Source organism: Drosophila kikkawai, chromosome X (assembly GCF_030179895.1).
Source record: "Drosophila kikkawai strain 14028-0561.14 chromosome X, DkikHiC1v2, whole genome shotgun sequence".
NCBI lineage: Eukaryota > Metazoa > Arthropoda > Insecta > Diptera > Drosophilidae > Drosophila > Drosophila kikkawai.
The window spans coordinates 28555990-28574586 of NC_091733.1; the positions used below are offsets into that span (position 1 = coordinate 28555990).

General features: G+C 37.9%; 1 protein-coding gene across 3 annotated transcripts in view; it reads right to left on the reverse strand.

The window, feature by feature from the left end:
• Window positions 1–18597, reverse strand: part of futsch — a 70068-nt gene that overhangs the window by 49829 nt on the left and 1642 nt on the right. The window contains exons 4-5 of one of the 3 annotated variants that reach the window (XM_070288672.1): window positions 18293–18491; window positions 8934–9130 (exon numbers count right to left, since the gene is read on the reverse strand). The gene's annotated coding sequence lies outside the window, so the exon portion shown is untranslated. Of the gene's footprint in view, window positions 1–425; window positions 1251–8933; window positions 9131–18292; window positions 18492–18597 lie in introns of those variants that run through there. The other 2 variants (XM_070288671.1, XM_070288674.1) reach the window with 2 other exon arrangements.

Genomic DNA, 18597 nt, shown 5'->3' on the forward strand with positions numbered 1-18597 from the left:
ACTGGAAAGTAACTTCCCCCCTCCAAAAACAACCATCTGATTTTGCAAACACACACACACACACACCGTACTGCGAACAGCTGCCAGCGGCATAGTGAGATATCGATTTTGCCTTTGCCAACGACTTCGGCAGCTTGCCGGCTGCACTTCGGCTGTGGAACGACGAACCAACGAACAGCTAGCGAGCAACGAACAGCTGACTTGTGTGCGAGTATGCGCTTGTCTGTGCATGTAGACGCTTGTGCTTGTGTAACGCTCAGCTGAGCGCGAAAGCAGCCGACCGTTGGATTTGAAACAGAAACAGAAACAGAAACAGCTTGGGCAATGGGATGATTGAGTACAGGAATGCAGAGAGATGCAACATGCAGCGGCTGCTGCTAATGATCATAATGCTAATTCCTAAATGATATTCAACAAACACTCACCTCTGGCTTAATTTGGTGTTTGCACTGGTTATTAATATTGGGAGTGGCTCCTGGCTCTGGGCTCTGACTTTTGGCTTTTTATTTGGATGGAGCAAGTAGTTCTTAGTAGTTCTCTTGATTAAAACTTTATCAATTTAGTTTTTAAAGCTTAGCACAAAAATGGACACTTGATTAATTTCGAATTAGCACAAAGCGGACGCGATATTGGCAAAAAGCTTTAATTAATTTATGAACTTAGAAACTCGGTTAAATCGATTAAATGTATTTATTTTGTTTGTTTTTTGTTTTTTGTGGTTTTTATTGTATGGTTTTTTTATTTTTAATGGCAAATTCAGCTTTTATGTTTTGTTGTTATTTGTTATTCCCGGTTGTTGCTGGCAACTTCTTCAGGCTTCAGAGTTTTAATGTCTCCGAAACTGAATAAACTTTAGACGGATATTGATTTTTAACTGCTGTCACTGTGCCTCTCTGTCTCTGTTTCTGTCTCTTGCTCTTGCTTTTGCTCTGTTTCTTTCTCGGCTTGTGTCTCTGCTCTCTCCTCTACGGCCTGCTCCTTCTCCTGCTCCTGCTTTATTGTGGCTCTCAAGGAGTACGAGGCTCGCGGGCCTAATTGATTGATTGCCGCTGGTCCGAGCGCTGGCATTTAGCATTTAGTAGCGCCACTCCACTTGCTCTTGCCAGCTTGCTTTTCCGTTGCTCTCCTGTATCCCTTCCCCTGCCTTGGCTTTCCTCGGTTTCTGGGATTTTTTTTGCGTGTGTGTGTGGATTCTGCTGCTGCCTGCCTGGCTTCTGGTTTCGTTTCGAGTTTGCTTCCGACGCTGTCGCTAACTGTGGGCCCTCTGGTGCGGCGGCCGTCGTTCCCATTAGCGCTGCCACTCCATTCCATTCCGTTCCATTCCCATTGCAAACACACTAACACACTGCGGCTCTGCTTCGGCTTCAGCTTCGGCTTTGGCTTTGACTTCGGCTTTTGCCTTGCTCTTTTTTTTTTTGGCACACTGGAACGACCGTTGCGTTGGCGTTCGTGTGTGTGTGCATGAGAAAAACATGTGACTGAGCCGCCGCCGGGCTTCCAACGACGCAGGCGCAGGACCCGACAGCTGCTAATGGCAAAGCCGAGCCGCAGCCGAACAGCTGATTGCCTACACCAGCCAGCCAGAGAGACGACAGAGAAGGAAAGAAACCCATCCCCCCCCCCCTCCCCCTCCCAACAAAGGGAAAAATCAGACGCCGCCGGTCGGAAAAGCATAAAGCGTCTGATGCCGTCGGGAAATGCAAATGCGGCTAGGCCATATAGATTGGCTATTGGGATAAGTTTGGCGGAAATGAATACATATATAAATTACTTTATACTTGGAAGGAAAGTTTCTTTTTGGCTTTTACATAAATCCTCAGATGTATAGCCGAATGGCAGAGTAACCTATTACCCATTCAAATTCAATAAAACAGAAAGTAGGACGTGAGGCCAGGCAGAACTTTGCTTTCCCAGGAACAAAAAGGTATAATGTATTTCATGTAGCAGAGTTTAGATTGTATGAAAAGTGCCTGCAATTATCATTATATTGTGATAATAAGCATGTTCTGGCTAAAAGTTCAACAAAAACTAGTTTGATAAGACTTTTAGAAAGCAAAAAAAGTTGAGTAATCTAGTTTAAAATATAATAATCACATAATATCGTCCTCTAGGAGCTGGAGAAAGTACATTTTAGAGTCTTTACAAGCTGTCCTTTAAAAAAGGGTTTACTAGGCGTATACTTAATGTATAAATATTCCCGAAAAAAAATTCTTGAAATTATTTTTAGACCTATTTAAAGCCATATCTTCCTCTAGCAGCTGGAGAAAGCACATTTTAGAGTCTTTACACTCTATTTAAAGCTGTTCTTAAAAAGAGTTTACTAGGCGTATACTTAATGTATAAATATTCCCCAAAAAATTCTTTAAATATTCTTTAAAGCCATATCTTTCTCTAGGAGCTTGAGAAAGCCTCTACAGTCTCTTTAAAGCTGTACTTAAAAATGGGTTTACTAGGCGTATACTTAATTTTTAAATATTCCCACAAAAAAGACCTTATTTGAAGCTATAAAATGTAACTAAAATAGAACCCCTTTCGAAATATTGATTGCCTGCCATGGCATTTCGTTACACATGTTCCTATATGTACACGATATATGTACGATATATATATATATATATATATCCACGTTTGTGCAACTCAATCCGCGCTTAACGAGGCAATTCTGTTTTGGTTGCGGTCGCTTTGGAGCCAAGTTTTGTGACGACGACGACGAAGGGGGAAAAAGAGCGCCCGAAAAAAAAAAGGAAAACTTTTCTGCCAGCGAAATTCTTTGGATTTCGACTCGTCTGTTGCTGTTGCTCCGAGACGGTGTTGGGAGACGAATACGAAACCCGGCAGACACGTAACAAACACAGCGACAGAGGAGTACCCGGAGGAGGCCAACTCCTGGGAGGCAAACAAAAAAAAAAAGAGGGGGAAAAGACCACGCCCAGTTTAATCCAATCAAAGGCCTAAATTTCCACTGCCATGCAGCGAGCGAAAAATGAAAATAAAATAAAATGAAGCGGTGTAAAAGCAACAAAGTAAAACAGCAAAAAGGGGAAAAGAGAGACAGAAAAACAGCAACAGAAGCGAAAAAACAGAAAAACAAGAGCAGGCCAAAATTCGAAATTTGAATTTGAATTCCGCGCTGGATTTCATTTAATTATAAGTTAACACGAACACACAGCCGGCGTTGCATACTCGACGGCGCCGGGTTCCACGGACCATGGAAAATGCCTTTACAGTAAATGCACTGAACACAAATTGTGGTGTGTACTTCAATATATAAGAAAATATTTCCGGTGGAAAGTAATAACAACGAATACGTTAATTTAAGATAATAAAAATAACAAGCCAAGTTCGGCAAGCCGAAATTTATATACCCTTGCAGTTTGCAATTTTATTTTTAAATTATTCAAAAAAATTAATCCATTAAAATATTATTATATGTTATGCATCATATAGATATAGCTGCCATAAAAACTGAATTATTTTTATAACAATCAAAAATATAACATATAAAATATAACCCTCCATTTAAAGGCTTCCCAAGGATGGTAACCTAATTGCTAAAACCCACAAAAATATGCAAGATATATTGTAAATAATGTTTTAATTAAATCAATAAACTTAATCAAGAAGCAATCTGTTTCCTCAGTTAGCTTTCTTTTATGTTTTAAGCCAAGTTTTCTAAACCCAGTCGCTGCTAAGGCAGCTTTATGTATATAGAATAATGGTTTTTGGCTTGGACTTACCCGCAGTAAAGGACACTCTGTTGCCTTTCATCTTTACTCCGCAGGCTTGGCTGAGATTCATCTATGATTAATTCCTTCGATTGCAGAGATCTTTGTTGTTTTTGCATCAATATTATACGAACTAGCACTTTTCCAGCAAAGCGACGCTTTTCGGGAGTCATCCAGGTGGCTTGAAATGGACACGTCACAGGTAAACACGGGGGGAGGCCGCGCACTGACTGAGGCGGCGGCGGCAGAGGGGCCTCTATTTATAGGTAGATAGAGAGAGAGGTTGATCGAGAGAGATAGAGAGAGAGAGAGAGAGAGAGAGGTAGATTGAGTGAGGGAGAGGTAGGCTTAGAGTTAGTGGGAGAGAGAGGGGCAGAGATAGTGGCAAAGTTAGAGAGAGATGACTAGCCATTTAGATATGACTCTCTCTCACTCTCCCCCTAGCTCTAGCTCTAAGTCTACCTCTCTCTCACGCAATTTACCTCTTTCTCTCTCTCTCGATCAACCTCTCTCACTCTGTCTGCCTCGATCAACCTCTCTCTCTCTATCTCTCTCAATAAACCTCTCTCTTTCTAGCTACCTATAAATAGAGGCCCCTCTACCGCCGCAGCTTCAGTAGTGCGTCTCCCCCCGTGTTTACCAGTGACGTGTCCATCTCAAGCCACCTGGATGACCCCCGAAATAGTGCAGCTTCGCTGGAAACGTGCAAGTTCATATAATATTGATGCAAAAACAACAAAGATCTCTACAATTGAAGAAATTAATCTCAGCCAAGTCTGCGGAGTCAAGATGAAAGATAACAGAGTGTCCTTTACTGCGGATAAGCCCTAGAAGCGATCGCGGTCGACAAAATTACTCCGGGTAAGTCAATAATTTTTAATGAATATCTTTGTCCTTATATAAACAAGAGAGGAAGCTTCGGCGAGCCGAAGTTCTGACTCAAAATAATAATACCCTGCAAGGGTACAAAAATGAAAACGTATACGTAATATTTTAAATATTGAATAACACGTATACGCCATGTGGGCAGTAATATTAATCTTTTTTATATGCTTTCTGTAAAAATTTCTCAAGATTTATATAAAAAAAAGAGCTATAAAAAGGATTAAGGTTTATTTTTAAAGCCTTCCTTGCTATTTGCACAACATTTTATGCCCTAAATGTTTTCCTCAGTGTGCAAAATATTACAAATTAAAACTAATTATAATAATGATGCAATATATATTGTAATATTTTGTTTAGTTAATAAATAAATAAATGAATAAAAAATAATATAAGAAATTATAAAAGGGAATATAAAACAACCCAAACCTCATAAAAAATATACAATAAAAAAAATATAATAATAAAAAATATAATAATAAAATAATAAAAAAATAAAATAATAAAAAAAATAATATAATAAACAAAAATAAAATAATAAACAAAATATAGTAATAAAAAAAAATATAGTAATAAAAAAAATATAGTAATAAAAAAAATATAGTAATAAAAAAAATATAGTAATAAAAAATATAATACAAAATATACATATACAAAATATAATAAAAAATAAAAAAAATAATAAATAAATAAAACCCACAAAATTGATTTCGACTAGCTAGACATTAAGAGCCCACTATATTTAATCGATATCCGATACGATACTCCTCTTCTCTGTGTCCTGCTACTTTATCCAACTCCTCTTCTCCCCCTTCTTTATCCTTTTCTTTAGTCTACAGCCACCGCTTTTAAAAAGTTTTATTGCAACACGACACACAGACCAAGGAACTCCAGGGGTTAAAAAGAGCGGGGCAGGCAGGCCAAAAGCATGCCAAAAATATTGAAATGTAATAAATACGAGGCGAAAAAATAAAGGAAGCCCAAAGCCAAGTAGTTGCATCGCGTGCGCAGCTAACTTATAGCCTCAAAAAAAAAAATTCAAAAACCCAAGAACTACCCTAAGTATTTTTGAGAGAAAAAAGAGAAAACAATTTTAAATGGCATAATATACAGTAAATACCATAGTACCATTTGCTATTTACAGTATTCCCTCTATATTTATATATTTTTCCCCTCTATTTTGTGCTCTCCTCTTCTAATTACGCTCATTATAATTGTATTAAATATTTTCTGGCGCTTTTTAATTATAACGATACTCAAGCGACTCCTCTCTTCGCACATCGCTCATTTCCGCTTGGCATTTTGCGGAGGCGCCACCTGGCCAGGTGGGGCACAGGTGGGCCAGCAAGGTGGCGGTGGCACAATAAATTGCGTTTTATTAATTAGAAGAAATGACTCCTCGCCAAGGGAAAAGAAGGAAAAAAAAAAATAAATAAATAAAAAAAAAGGGCGACTTTAGGCCAAGAAATTGAAAATGCAACGCTGTGGCACACTTAACCCCAGAGAAAAGTGGCTAGCTGGGTAAGGAAAATGGCTTAAAAAAGGGGTTTTCTAGGAGCCCGAAAAAGGTTTTTCCTTTGTAGGGGAATATAAGGAAATTTAATACATTTTCCTACTTTTAGCCATCATATTTGAACTTAAATTATAGAAAAAAACCATTGAAATTATAAAACTCTTTGACTTTTTAAGGAAACTCTCAAAAATTTCCCTGAAAATTATAAAACCTTTGGAATTTTTTAAGGAAACTCTCTAAAGTTTCCCTAAAAATTATAAAACCTTTTCAATTTTAAAGAAAACTCTCCAAATTTTCCCTGAAAATAATTTCCATTTTTTTTGCCAGCATCTTCACTCTTTTTTAGTTTCACAAAACATTTTTTTTCACACGGTTAAGGGTCGGGTATTAGATTAATTTCTCACTGAAAGCCACCCCTTTTTTTACCGGTTTTTTTTTTATGCGGTTCGTTTCGCTTTGTCTCATTTCTTTTCTTGGCAGTTGGTTTCTGTTTGTCGTGTCCTTGCTTGTTTTCGGGCCTGTTTGCGGTGTAATCCTAATAAATTTCAACAGCCGGGCGCCCCGGCAAAAATGTCAGGCGGAGGACCTCGAACCGTAACCGTGGTCTGCGGCAATTTCGGATCGTTTTCCCATCGACTTTTTTTCTCTCTGTGTGTGTGTGACTGTGCGCCTTGCACTTTGGCTTCGCGGCGCGATGGCGTCTTCCGGAAACGGAAGCGGAAGTTGCAAGTGGCATGCGTCGCTGTTTGCTGTCAGTTGTCCGATGTCCGCTGTCCGTTGTCCGTTGCTCACGAGAAGTTCAAAGTGCCACCTGATTTTCTTCAACACCTCTCTTCCATATGCCAGTCTCCACCCAACCCATTATCAATCTTCCTGTTTCTGCACCTCCTCGTGCTAATGCTCCTCCTCCTCCTCCTCCTCATCTGCTCTGCTCCTTGGCTCCTCTGCTCCTTGGCGCATTAATTAAGAACGCCGGCAGAAGATGACAGCCTCAAGCGTCCCTGGAGGAGAAGAGCAATGTGAAGATGAAGATGAAGGAGGAGCTGCGTCGCCACTAATTCCCCAGATTGAAGCTCAGAAATTGCGGCATTCGAACTTCTGGCACCAAACGACAGCCAAAGAGAAGGAGGGGAATACCCTTAATCCTTCGCATAACTTCCATGCATATGGCCTAAAGTGAGGGCTGCAGGGAGCTCTGAAGTCGTAAAAGGGGTAGCAGCAGCTGAAGTCAGCCAACTAACTTTCTGGCAATCAATATATTGTGACCCACTTGTCTAAGTGCTTCAAAACAGGCGTCGCTGGTAGAAAGAGGCAAAAGTATCAAATGGAAATACTTATCGAAATAATCGATAGGTTAATTATCGTTAAAAAATTGGGTGATACGTAGATTTTTCATAACAAAAAATGTATACTTTTAAAGTTTGTAAAAAAAAAAAAAAAAGGTAAAAATAAAACCAAATACCTATCGAACTTATCGATTTAAGCGGCAAGAATGTAAAATGGAAGTAATTATCGTTAGAAAAAATATACTGCGTATGTTTTCAACAATTTAAATATAGTTTAAAAATAAAAACTAATCGATTTAATCGATAATTAGAATAATTCGATTAAAAAACAATTACATAAAACCCATCAAAATAATCGATTATTATTGAAGCTATTATTTTCATACGTTTAATGAACCAAGCTTCTTATCACATTAAATAGGATAAAAATCAGCCAATATAAACAAAAAGGAAAAACCATTATTCATAAGGAAAACCACAACCAAGACATTGATTCATCCGTCCAAAAACTGACCGAATTGATGGCAAAAGAATAATAAATTGTTTCCTTGGACATCATTATTCTAATGATACGTATGAGTAGTAGTAGTGTCACTGAAAAAATCATCAATTAAAACACTGAAAAACCATAGTGTATTTTTCCCTGAGCCTCCTCTTCTCTCTACTCCTGTCCCCTCCTCCTTCTTCTTCTCTCCACTCTTACCCTCTCTTTCTCCTCCTCCTTCTCCCCAGAGTGACTCTTGTCTTTAAATATATGTCCAGTCACTAATTAGCCTCGGGACACTCCGCGCCGCTGGCTATTTACGGAGCCACTTACGACCGCAGCCCCAAGTGCTCAAGGTCGAAGTCACCACCCATTGTTGTTCCTATACCACCGTCGATATCCGCTTTCAGTTATTTTTATGACGAGTCCGAGGGGTGAGAGACGCCGTGGTATCTTGATTTCCTCTGCTGCTCTTGTTGCTTTCATTGTTATTAATATTTCATTTCCTTTCGGGGCAACTTCTCTGGGAGGACCCTGCTCTTTGCTCCCTGCTCCTCCCTCACGCACTCCGAGCAATTGCGTTTTATGGCCGCTCCACACGGCCATCCTCTGTTCATCCCCCGAATCTTGCGGCCCGAAATGGCGTCGTAGCCTAAGCAAAGAACAACAAAAGCATAGAAGCATGCTTTTTTTTTTGGGACATTTCGGTTATATCGAGTTACGAATTTCAAGGTCAAAGAGCCAGCTGTTGGACGATTTTTTTTTTTTTTTTTTTTTGGGAATAACACACGCACATCGTCGTAAAGCGACGAGGAGGAGCACAGAATTTAGGACACAAATTTACATTATTAAAATTTAACGATTAGCTTAGGCCAAGGTCCTACAGTTTTGTCAATTTCCCAACTAACAAAAATAATACTAAAAACCTAAACTCAACTCAAGAAACTATTTAGCCAGGAAAGAGATCACAACGAACTGGTGACTTGGACGTGTTGAATGAATCTTTTATGCCGGAGGCCCATTAAACATTAAAGGCTACTTACTACTTACCCGTCTTGTTGTGTCCGGGATTTAAAGTTGAGACTAGTCGCTTTATGGCCATCTCCGGCTGGATAAATTACAAACAGTTTCTCTGTGGTGTTGGCGCAGAAGAGCTCATCGGGCTCATTAATCTGGCTCAAAAAGGAAAGCGGCGGGGGCTTTTGGCTTCAAAGCTATATTTAGAGTTTTGTAAAGAAACCTGCAAAAGAAATGAGAGCAACAGAAAAGGGTTATAAAATACCGCAATCGATAAATCCGATAAGTAATATTCTAGATAACAGTTTTTAAGCGATAAATTGATATTTTTAATATCATGATCGATACTTTCGATAAAAAAAAAGAGCCTATCAACCACTTGTTAGGCGATTAATCGACTGAATATGTTATCTTTCAAAATATATACAAAAAATATAAAAAAAAAATTTTTAATATTAAAAAATATTCAAAAATATAAAAAAATATAAAAAATATATATAAAAAAATATAACAGAAAATAAAAAAATATAAAAATATAAAAATATATATATAAAAATATAAAAAATATATAAAAAAAATATAACAAAAAATAAAAAAATATAAAAAATATATACAAAAATAAAAATATATATATGAAAAATATATATATATAAAAGAAAAAGTTAATGATATAATAACAATATTAATAAAAAAAACAACAAAATAAGTCTTACTGTCGATAGTCAACAATCAAATCAAACACTTGTTTATCGATTAATCATTAAAAAGCAGCGCCTTGTAACGAAACGCTTTAATTAAGTTGCCCCTTTTGGGCCACGTCAGCTGGCATTAAGGCCAAAAGCAAAAGGTGTTCTGGGCTGCTGTTGTTATTGCTACTTCTGCTGCTGCCGTTACACTATCAAGGCGCCACCTGCTGGGCGTTTGCCTAACGTACATACGTTGTTGCTATGCTTCTTGCTCTTGGCCAGGGTGGAGCACTGCAGGGGCTCATTGTGGCGCAAGTTTTTGGCGTAAATCGATGCGGCAGCCACAGCAACCATAAAGTAAAAGCCAGCCCAGCGAAGCACACCACAACACACATATACATACACCCTGCACTTATGGATAACATTTTGTACCTTTTGGGTAACCCCCTTTCTACCCTTGCCTTTTTTCTCTCTAAAATATTTCTGGGCAAGGAGTCGTCCCCCCGTTTTTTGAGTGTCACTTTGGATTGCGAGCGGCTTTGACACGTGGCAAGTTAAATTGAAATGCCGCCGCCGACATCGCTGTACACATCTATTAGGCCAAAAAATAGGCAAAAAGCAAGAGGGGCAAGGAGAGAAGGTACCACAGCTAGGAGGAGCAGGAGCAGCAGGGGGTCCGAAATAGCGGATACGAGGATACTGAAGGGGGTCCCGCCGCCGCTTCGTGGCAGCACTTAGCAATGGCAACTGTTCAAGTGAAGCTAAATGTCAGCAGCGGCGTTGTCTTGCCAGCGCACTGAGAGAAAATTAAGGGTAATTATAGGAGTGGAGTATAAAAATGAATATGGAAATTATGTAGTCTAAGCTGTACTATATCTTTATTAAATTTTTAGGCTTATTTCAAATTTTATATTTAAATATCGCAGATTTTGATGATTTAATTTAATTTTTAATTATTTAAACTAATTATTAATTACTTATTAAAGTTGCATCATTTTTTGACAACTTTTCTTGGCAATTTCAAAACTCCAGTACATTTTTATAACCTTGCAGGGTTTTAAAATTTATTCAGAAGCTTGAAACTCATTCAAGGAATCATTTCCGATCCTATAAATCATATATATTCTTGATCAGCATCAAAAGCCGAGTCGATTTAGCCAAGTTCACAAGGAAATTTTTTTTCGAATTTTCTTTTATTTTTTTTAAGGTGTTTAATCATAAAAATAATTTAAAATATGAAAAAAACAAAGTTCATTTTTTTGAATTCCTTAGATTAATATGCAGATTTTTTAATGTGATAACAATAAGCACACGAAATTTTTCCAAATGGAAATTACTTGTTGTTTGAAAGTTATGATATATTTAAGCTTTGAATTTCCAAAAAAAAAAAAAATCATTAAAAATTCTGCATATTAATCTAACCTCTAATAATTGCCTACTTAATGCCAGATTTTTCTGTTTATTTAAAATCCCCAGAACCCTTCCTTTATAGTTTTTAACACATTTAAAACCCGCTCAAAACCCTCTAAAACTCAAAATTCAATCTAGACATTTCTCAGCGTGATGCCTTCTTAAAGATTCAGCAAACTGATGACCGCCATCAGGCTCTTGATTTCGATTTCTGCTCCGCCCACGAGCATGGCCATGCCCATGCCCATGCCCATTCCCATTCCCATTCACATGGAAATAAAAATGACGGGGGCGGCGGCAACGGCGAATCTTCTTGGCTCTTGGTCAGGATGATAACCGCAGGAGCCGCATCCGCCATTGTGTCGCAGTTGCCGCTGCTGTTGCTGCCTCTGCTGCACCAAGTTCCAGTTTGCCGGCCAAAAGAGCAAATTCAATAAAGTCGGCGTTTTCGTGCGGCATTTGTCAGTTGCCAAATGGCTAACATGTCCTTCTGCTCCATTCGCAGCCCGCAGCAGTCAGTCCAGTCAGTCAGTCAGGTCAGTCGTTCCGACTTTTGGCCGGCAGTCAGTTGGCCAATTAAACGAGGCACCCCACCGAGGGCCAGGCTGGACTGCCAGTCGTCTGGCAGGCTGAACGAGGACGCACATTAGAGCTTGGCTAGCAGAAGGAGGAGGAGGAGGCGGAGGGACCAGCCAGGGAATAGGGCCCCACTAGGATTTATGCAGTGCGGCACACACACACACACACACACACGCACACATTGCAGAGTGGGTCATATCGGCTGGCTGAGTGCGTGTCTGCCGAGTGTCCTCAATGTTTATTGGGCAAACCATAAATAAATAAGCCATAAAACGCTAACGAACGAGCTACGTCGGCCAAGTGCCAGGACATATCTCGATCGGATCGGGGGATATAAACCAAACCAAACCAATCACACCGATTGCTGGGGCCAATCAACAGCACAAGGATAATGTTTTGCTACGAATTTGAATGGAAAAAAAAGGGGAAGGGATAGGATTCTTGGAGCAAGAGAGAGGTTCTTGTAATTGGAAATTATACATTCAGTGAAATCTACGTGAAAATAGAGAATATATAATGGTTTGTAAGCTTAAATCTCTTTTTTCCAAATCTACAAGAAAGTTCCTGCTTAAAATACAATAGTTATCGATAGTTTTGCCACCTCTAAGGAAGATTAATGATTCTTGTAATTGAAGAAAGGGATCAAGATAGAGGTTCTTGTAATTGGAAACTATATATTCCGCAAAATCTGCGTAAGAGAAGAGAATATATAATGGTATTTAAGCTTACAAGAAAGTTCCTGCTTAAGGGGGGGGTAAGGTATTTAATTTTTTTTTTCGTAAATTTTTTTTTATTTTTTATTTTTAAAGTTTAACATCTTAAGAATATTGTGTCCAAGTTTTACATTGATCAGAGTGAAATTGACGAAGTTATGCGGAATTGAACGAAGGTCGGTTGGTGTTCAATGCATGGGAATCACAAAGTTTAAAGCGCTCTCCTGAAAAATTCAATTTTTCAAATCGGTGTACACGATTACAGAAAAACTACTGGACCGATCGATTTGAAATTTGGCACACACATTCTTTAACTAATTCCTCAGGTATTCACGTCGGCCTTTTTTTAATTTTTAATTTTTATATATTTTTAAATTAAGAAATAACGTTTTTTTTTTAGTCAAAAATCGGGTTTTTGACTTTCAAATTTCCTAAAAAATCACAAAAAAACTAAAAAAAAAAAAACGCTTCGTGAATACCTCGGGACACTTATCCTTTAACGAATGAGGTATAATTTTTTTAGATCGGATGATCCTGTGGACTGTTAGGATGTACACCGCAAAACAACTTTTTTTGGAGGCGACTCTGGAGATTCCCTATAACTTCTCTACCTCTAAATATTTTTCAATACAAAATTTATCAAAAATTATTCAAATGTTTTGTTATTATATGGTATTTAATTCATTAAGCTAACTTTAGCCGTTTCGCCACAATAATTTTTTGAAAAGTGGCCTTTTTTGCACCGAATTAACCTTACCCCCCCCTTAAAAACAATAGTTATCGATAGTTTTGCCACCTCTAGCGCTTACTACAAAGGCTGCTCTAGAATAATGTAGGAAGATTAGGATTTAAAAATATATATAGTCTTGTTAAACATTTGATTCCTTTTTAAGAGCTTCTCTTAAACCTTTCTTCTTTGCTTCTGCCTTCTTATGCAACCTTTGCCCCACCCACTGGCACATCAATTATGAAATGTCAATGGGCAAATGTGCATTAATTAAGTCGCCAGCCAATGCCACCTAGCAAATTGCATAAAAGTTGGCCCCAATGGAGAAAAAAAAAATGAAATGATTAAATAGGCAAAGTGAGGGCTGGGTTGATTGATGCGAGGAGAAGCCTGCCAATCGATCGTTGCAGGTTAATCGATTTAATCCGTCTTCGAAATTAAATGCAAATTACCAACGAAATAAAAATAGAAATTGAGATTCAAATAGATATTTTCATTTCAATTTCAAATTCAATTGCAATGCGGCAGAGGTCTGGCAAATTCAAATTACAGGACTAGAGGGCCAGAGTCGTCTGCCAAACGAAAAGCAGGATAATTGCAGATCGGGAATTACTTAACCCACAAAATAGTACTTGCCAAAAAAGAAAAAGCACCCAAAATAAACAACAAAGGACAAGGAAAATTGAAACGGAGAGGCTGGCAAAGTAAATTGGATTGTTTAGTTACTTGATTTCCTAAGTAAACTTGTGCCGAATCTAGCCTTTAATCCTTGTCTATTAAAATGTTTTTAAAAAGATGTCTAAATAAATATTCAACCCGCAAAAAGTATACTTAAATCGTTTTGTGTGTGCTTTTAAATATTATAAGTTAATACCCTTTAAAGACTAGAGAGAGCCAGCAGCCTGTCAGTCGCCTTCTTCCTTGGGACCAAACTTTTCTAGCTCCTTCCCCTCTCTCTCTCTTTCACAGACTTGGAATGGACTAATATATATCTGCAGCATCTTCTCCTAGACATTGTTTCTGTTGTGCTGCATTGCAAGCCCTACAATCGGTACTCGTTTGAGTTTAAGGGTATGCAGCATTTATATATTTCAAGCAAGAGATTAGTTATGCTTTTGTTTTCCCATAAAACTCTTAAATAAAAGTCCAATCGGTGGGTCACATCAACGATTTCCCCCAAAAATTGAGTGTTGCCGGGTATTCTATGGTCCTAAACTCCCGCAGTTTACCTCCTTTTCCCCTCTGTAAAAGCCAACTTTAGTTTCGAGTTCTACATTCAAGGGTTCACACACTGGGAAGGGGTAAAAAAATGGCGCCCAAAAGGGGGGTTGGACTGGCCTGGGCCATGTTTAACGGCTTGTTGGCCACTTTACGCCCCGTTGTACCCTTGTACGTGGTACATGGTAGGTGAAACCCGCGTTAAAATAGTACAAAAACAGCAGAAACTTTAAAATAAAATAAAATAAAAAAAAGGACGAGTGCCAAGGAACACTTTTGTGTTGTGTGCGTGTATTTGTGTGCTAATTAAGGGTGTTCCTGGCACAGAACACACACAGTAAACTCTTTCAATGCAGTTGCTTTAAATCCCAGAAACCCACAAATTGGTAATGGAATTCTATATAAGCTGTGAGTACCTGACCTCTGTCTATTATAAAATATAATTATTTTCTTCCTTGTAAATAAAAAATTAACTAAAAACAGATACAAAAAGTAAAAGACTTTAAATTGTTAAAGCAGAAAGCCAGCAACTAGCTTAAGGTTCTTAGTTTTGTGGGCTATTAAGTTGCAGTTTAGTGTAACTTTCAGTTTATGGCTTGAATCTCGGCTCAAATTGACATACATGCTTGCAAAATGTAGCCGGGACAGCTGTCAGGAACAGAGAGGTTCAACCAGCTTTTGCGTGGGCGGAAAATCAAAGACCGCATTTGGTTGATGGGTGTGGCAGGTGAAATGTTTTAAATGCCATGGCACTATGGGCGACTACTGAGGGAGCCCCATTGAAAAGTACAAGGAGCAAAACACACACACACACACTGGCTGGCACTCAGCTGGCAGCATGAGCACATATGTTTTTACATATATTATAAAGCACAGAAAGAAAAATCTTAGAACTACTAAAAGATAAACTAATTAAAAAATAAATTATGAAAGGAATTTTAGGTTTCAACCTTAAGCTCTCTTAAGATTACCACAACAAATCTTGTAAATAATTTCTTTAAAATTAAATTTATTTTTTTTTAATTTTTTCGTCGTGCTCTCAGGTGCCACTTCCATCGGCATTTGCACCTGCACACACACCTGCATTCGTATTTATATTTACATTTACACTTGTATTTATGTGCTATTTGTTTATTTATATTTTTTTTTCGCTCTGGCAAGCTGGCAAGTGCTCTTTTCGGGGGGGGGGAAAACTGCAGCGAAATGCGAAAAGCGGCGACTAATGAATTTCAGACTTTCGAGGTTTGGGGGGCAGGATCTCCATTGCATGTGAAATACTTAAATTTTTTTTTTTTCAGTGGTCAACTTTTTCATAACTTTATGGCTGAATCGATCAATTAATCCATTCATCCATCAGCAAGTCATACTTCAGGCAGGCCAGCGGGTGGGTGGGACTCCACTCCCAGTCCCCAACTTTTCGTCTAGACATCTGTCAGAGAGCCATCATTTGCGCTTCAATCGCCTTTTCAGCCCCTTAACCCCTTTATATCCATGGCGTCACGCCGGGAAAGAAAGCTTGTTTTTGGGGGAGCTCACAAAGCTCACAGGCTGGAAGCCAGCTGGTTCTTACTGGGCACTTGGCTCAGTGGAATGACTCCTTCGATAATATGGGGGATCCCCCGAACCCCAGAAAACATACACAAAAAGCTTTTTAGAGCTCCTCCAAAACAAAAGAAAAGCTCTCAAGAGAGAGAGCCGGTCAAAATCTGGAAAAGAATGAGATGCCTCGGGTCAGTTCCGCTAGAAACTCTCCTTAAGAAGCTTTCTGCTGCAGAATATACATATATATATTCGGGGGATTGAAGCTATATTGTCATCAGCATAAGGGGCCAAAAATATGCTTGTCTGGCGGTTGAAGGTGACGGAAGCAGAGGCTCCCCATCCATGTCCTTGTCAATGTCCTTGTCCTTGTCGTCGTCTGTGTCGTTGTCATTGTTATTGTTGCTGTTGCTGTCGCCTGTCAGCAGGCAACAAATTTGAGGAGTCATCAGTTTCTGATTTGATCGAATAAGGACGCGTTTGAATGGTTAAATTATAGACAGATTTTTGGGTAACAATAAGGGAAATGCCGAATTTTATATCGAATTTGGGGAATTTAAGATCGAAGGGACATTTAATCAAGAAGAAATTCTTTAGTTTTCTCATAGCTGAAGACGGCAAAAAATATCGATCTTATCGAAAAATTATCGAAGAAGTCGATATATCAATTGGTATTTTAACATTACTATAGAATATAATTTTTTTTGGAAATTTATACCTTTTCAGGGTATTATAATCTTAGTCAGAAGCTTAAAACTCAGTGAAAAAGTCATTTCCCACCCTATAAATCATATATATTCTTGATCAGCATCAAAAGCCGAGTCGATTTAGCCAAGTTCACAAGGGAAAATTTTTTTTCGATTTTTTTTTTAAATTTTTAAGGGGTTTAATCATAAAAATAATTTAAAATATGAAAAAAATTAAAAATTTTGGAATTCCTTAGATTAATATGCCGATCTTTTAATCTGATAAAAATAAGCACACAAAATTTTTCCAAATGGAAATTACTTGTTTTTTAGCAAAGTTATGATATATTTAAGCTTTGATTTTCCCAAAAAAATATATATAGATTTAAAGGCCCTAAAATTAAGATATTTTAGGTCTTCTTTGTGCTAAAACTCAGTGAAGCAGTCATTTCCTACCCTATAAATCATATTATTCTTGTTCAGCATCAAAAACTGAATCGATTAAGCCATGTGGCAAAGAAATCTAATTTTTTTATTTTTTCAAATATTTTTAAGGGGTTAAAAATCGTTAAAATGCTAAAAAATCAAGTAAAAATTTAATTTTTTTAAATTATAAATTATAAACGCTGATTTGTTAAGCTATTAAAAACTAGCATAGAACAGCTTTCCGATTTGAAATTAATGCATTTTTGGTAAAGTTATCAAATATTTAAACTATGATTTTGCATTAAAAAAAAAATGCACATAAATAACATAACACAAAATATTGATTTTAAAATATAGATTTTAGCACTTTTGCGCTGTATATATATATTTAAAATCAGTTTTAAAATTTTAACTATTACAAATGAATATATTGACAAAATTATATAACAACAAAAATATTGCACTCAAACATGTCAACAAATGTGCATAATATTTTTAATTAAAAAAAATTTTTTTTTTTCTTGTTTTATTTTCTTTAATGTATTATTTTTTAATAGCTAAGATTTTAATGCTGAATTAAAATAAATATGACTTTTTCGCTTTTCTAAAACCCTTCTCTTAACTTTATACTAATTAATTAAAGAAATTTCAGTTAATTAAAGCCACTAAAAAACCTATTAAATCATTAATAGTTCCCTTAATTTTGTGCATCAATTGAAGGTCAGTTTCTGTGTTTCTGTTTTAATGGAAAGGCTCTCCCCTCGCTTACTTAAATCCAGCGATTACTTATGTCCCTTGCAGTGCTTGCTTTTGGCTATTCAGAGCGTTATCCCTGCGGGAGTCCTCAAACATCATTCAGGCGTTTCTTCTTTACAGAGGTTGACTCAAACTTTCGACTATTCAGAGTGCCGAATAACCTGTTCCCCTGTCCCCTCTCCCCTGTCCTCCCGTCTTCCCTCATCACCGCCAGCTTAGTACTCAAAGAATGAAATCCGCTTAAATGCCATTTCCGGTAGGGCAGGGTTTTTCTTTTTCTTTTTTAAACTTGTTTTTTGTCGCCATTTCTGGTGGCCAACGGGAATGTCCAGGCTGGGGGGTGGTATTTCCTCGAATTGAGTTGAATTTAGTGTGGGGACAAGTGCAGCTGCCACAGAGTTGCCTTTTGTTAGTTCGTTAGGCAGTATCTCTCGCCCCCGCCTAGGGGCCAGCTGCATTGCAGTTGCCATATATTCATTGCAACATTCCCTCCTCTCCTGCCTCCTACACTCGTTGACCAAATTTTATTTCCCTGCACCTCCTCAATGGGGTTTTGGGTTTCCAAGCGCCAAGGAGGTGCTAGCTAGCTACCCGAGGCCCTGTTTTTCCTGCTTAGCAGCTTAAATATCAACACTTGACACTCACCCATTGTAGCCGGCACTTGGCACCCGGATTCTCTTTGTCCGCCATACCAGTCCCAGGCAGGGATTCGGTTTGCCGCTGGGATCCATCTCTTCCGCCTCACAGAGCTCATTCCACATCCTTCTCGGCGTTGACACTGCCTCTCAGTTGGTCCGGTCCCAATGACATGTTAATTGGACGAGGAATGGCGATTTAAATGGAGCTGCCAAATAAGGGGTTTTATTAAATAAATATTATAAATAATATAATTAAATATTATATTTTATACATTTTATTATAAAATAAGAAATAATAAGCTATTCAAGTTT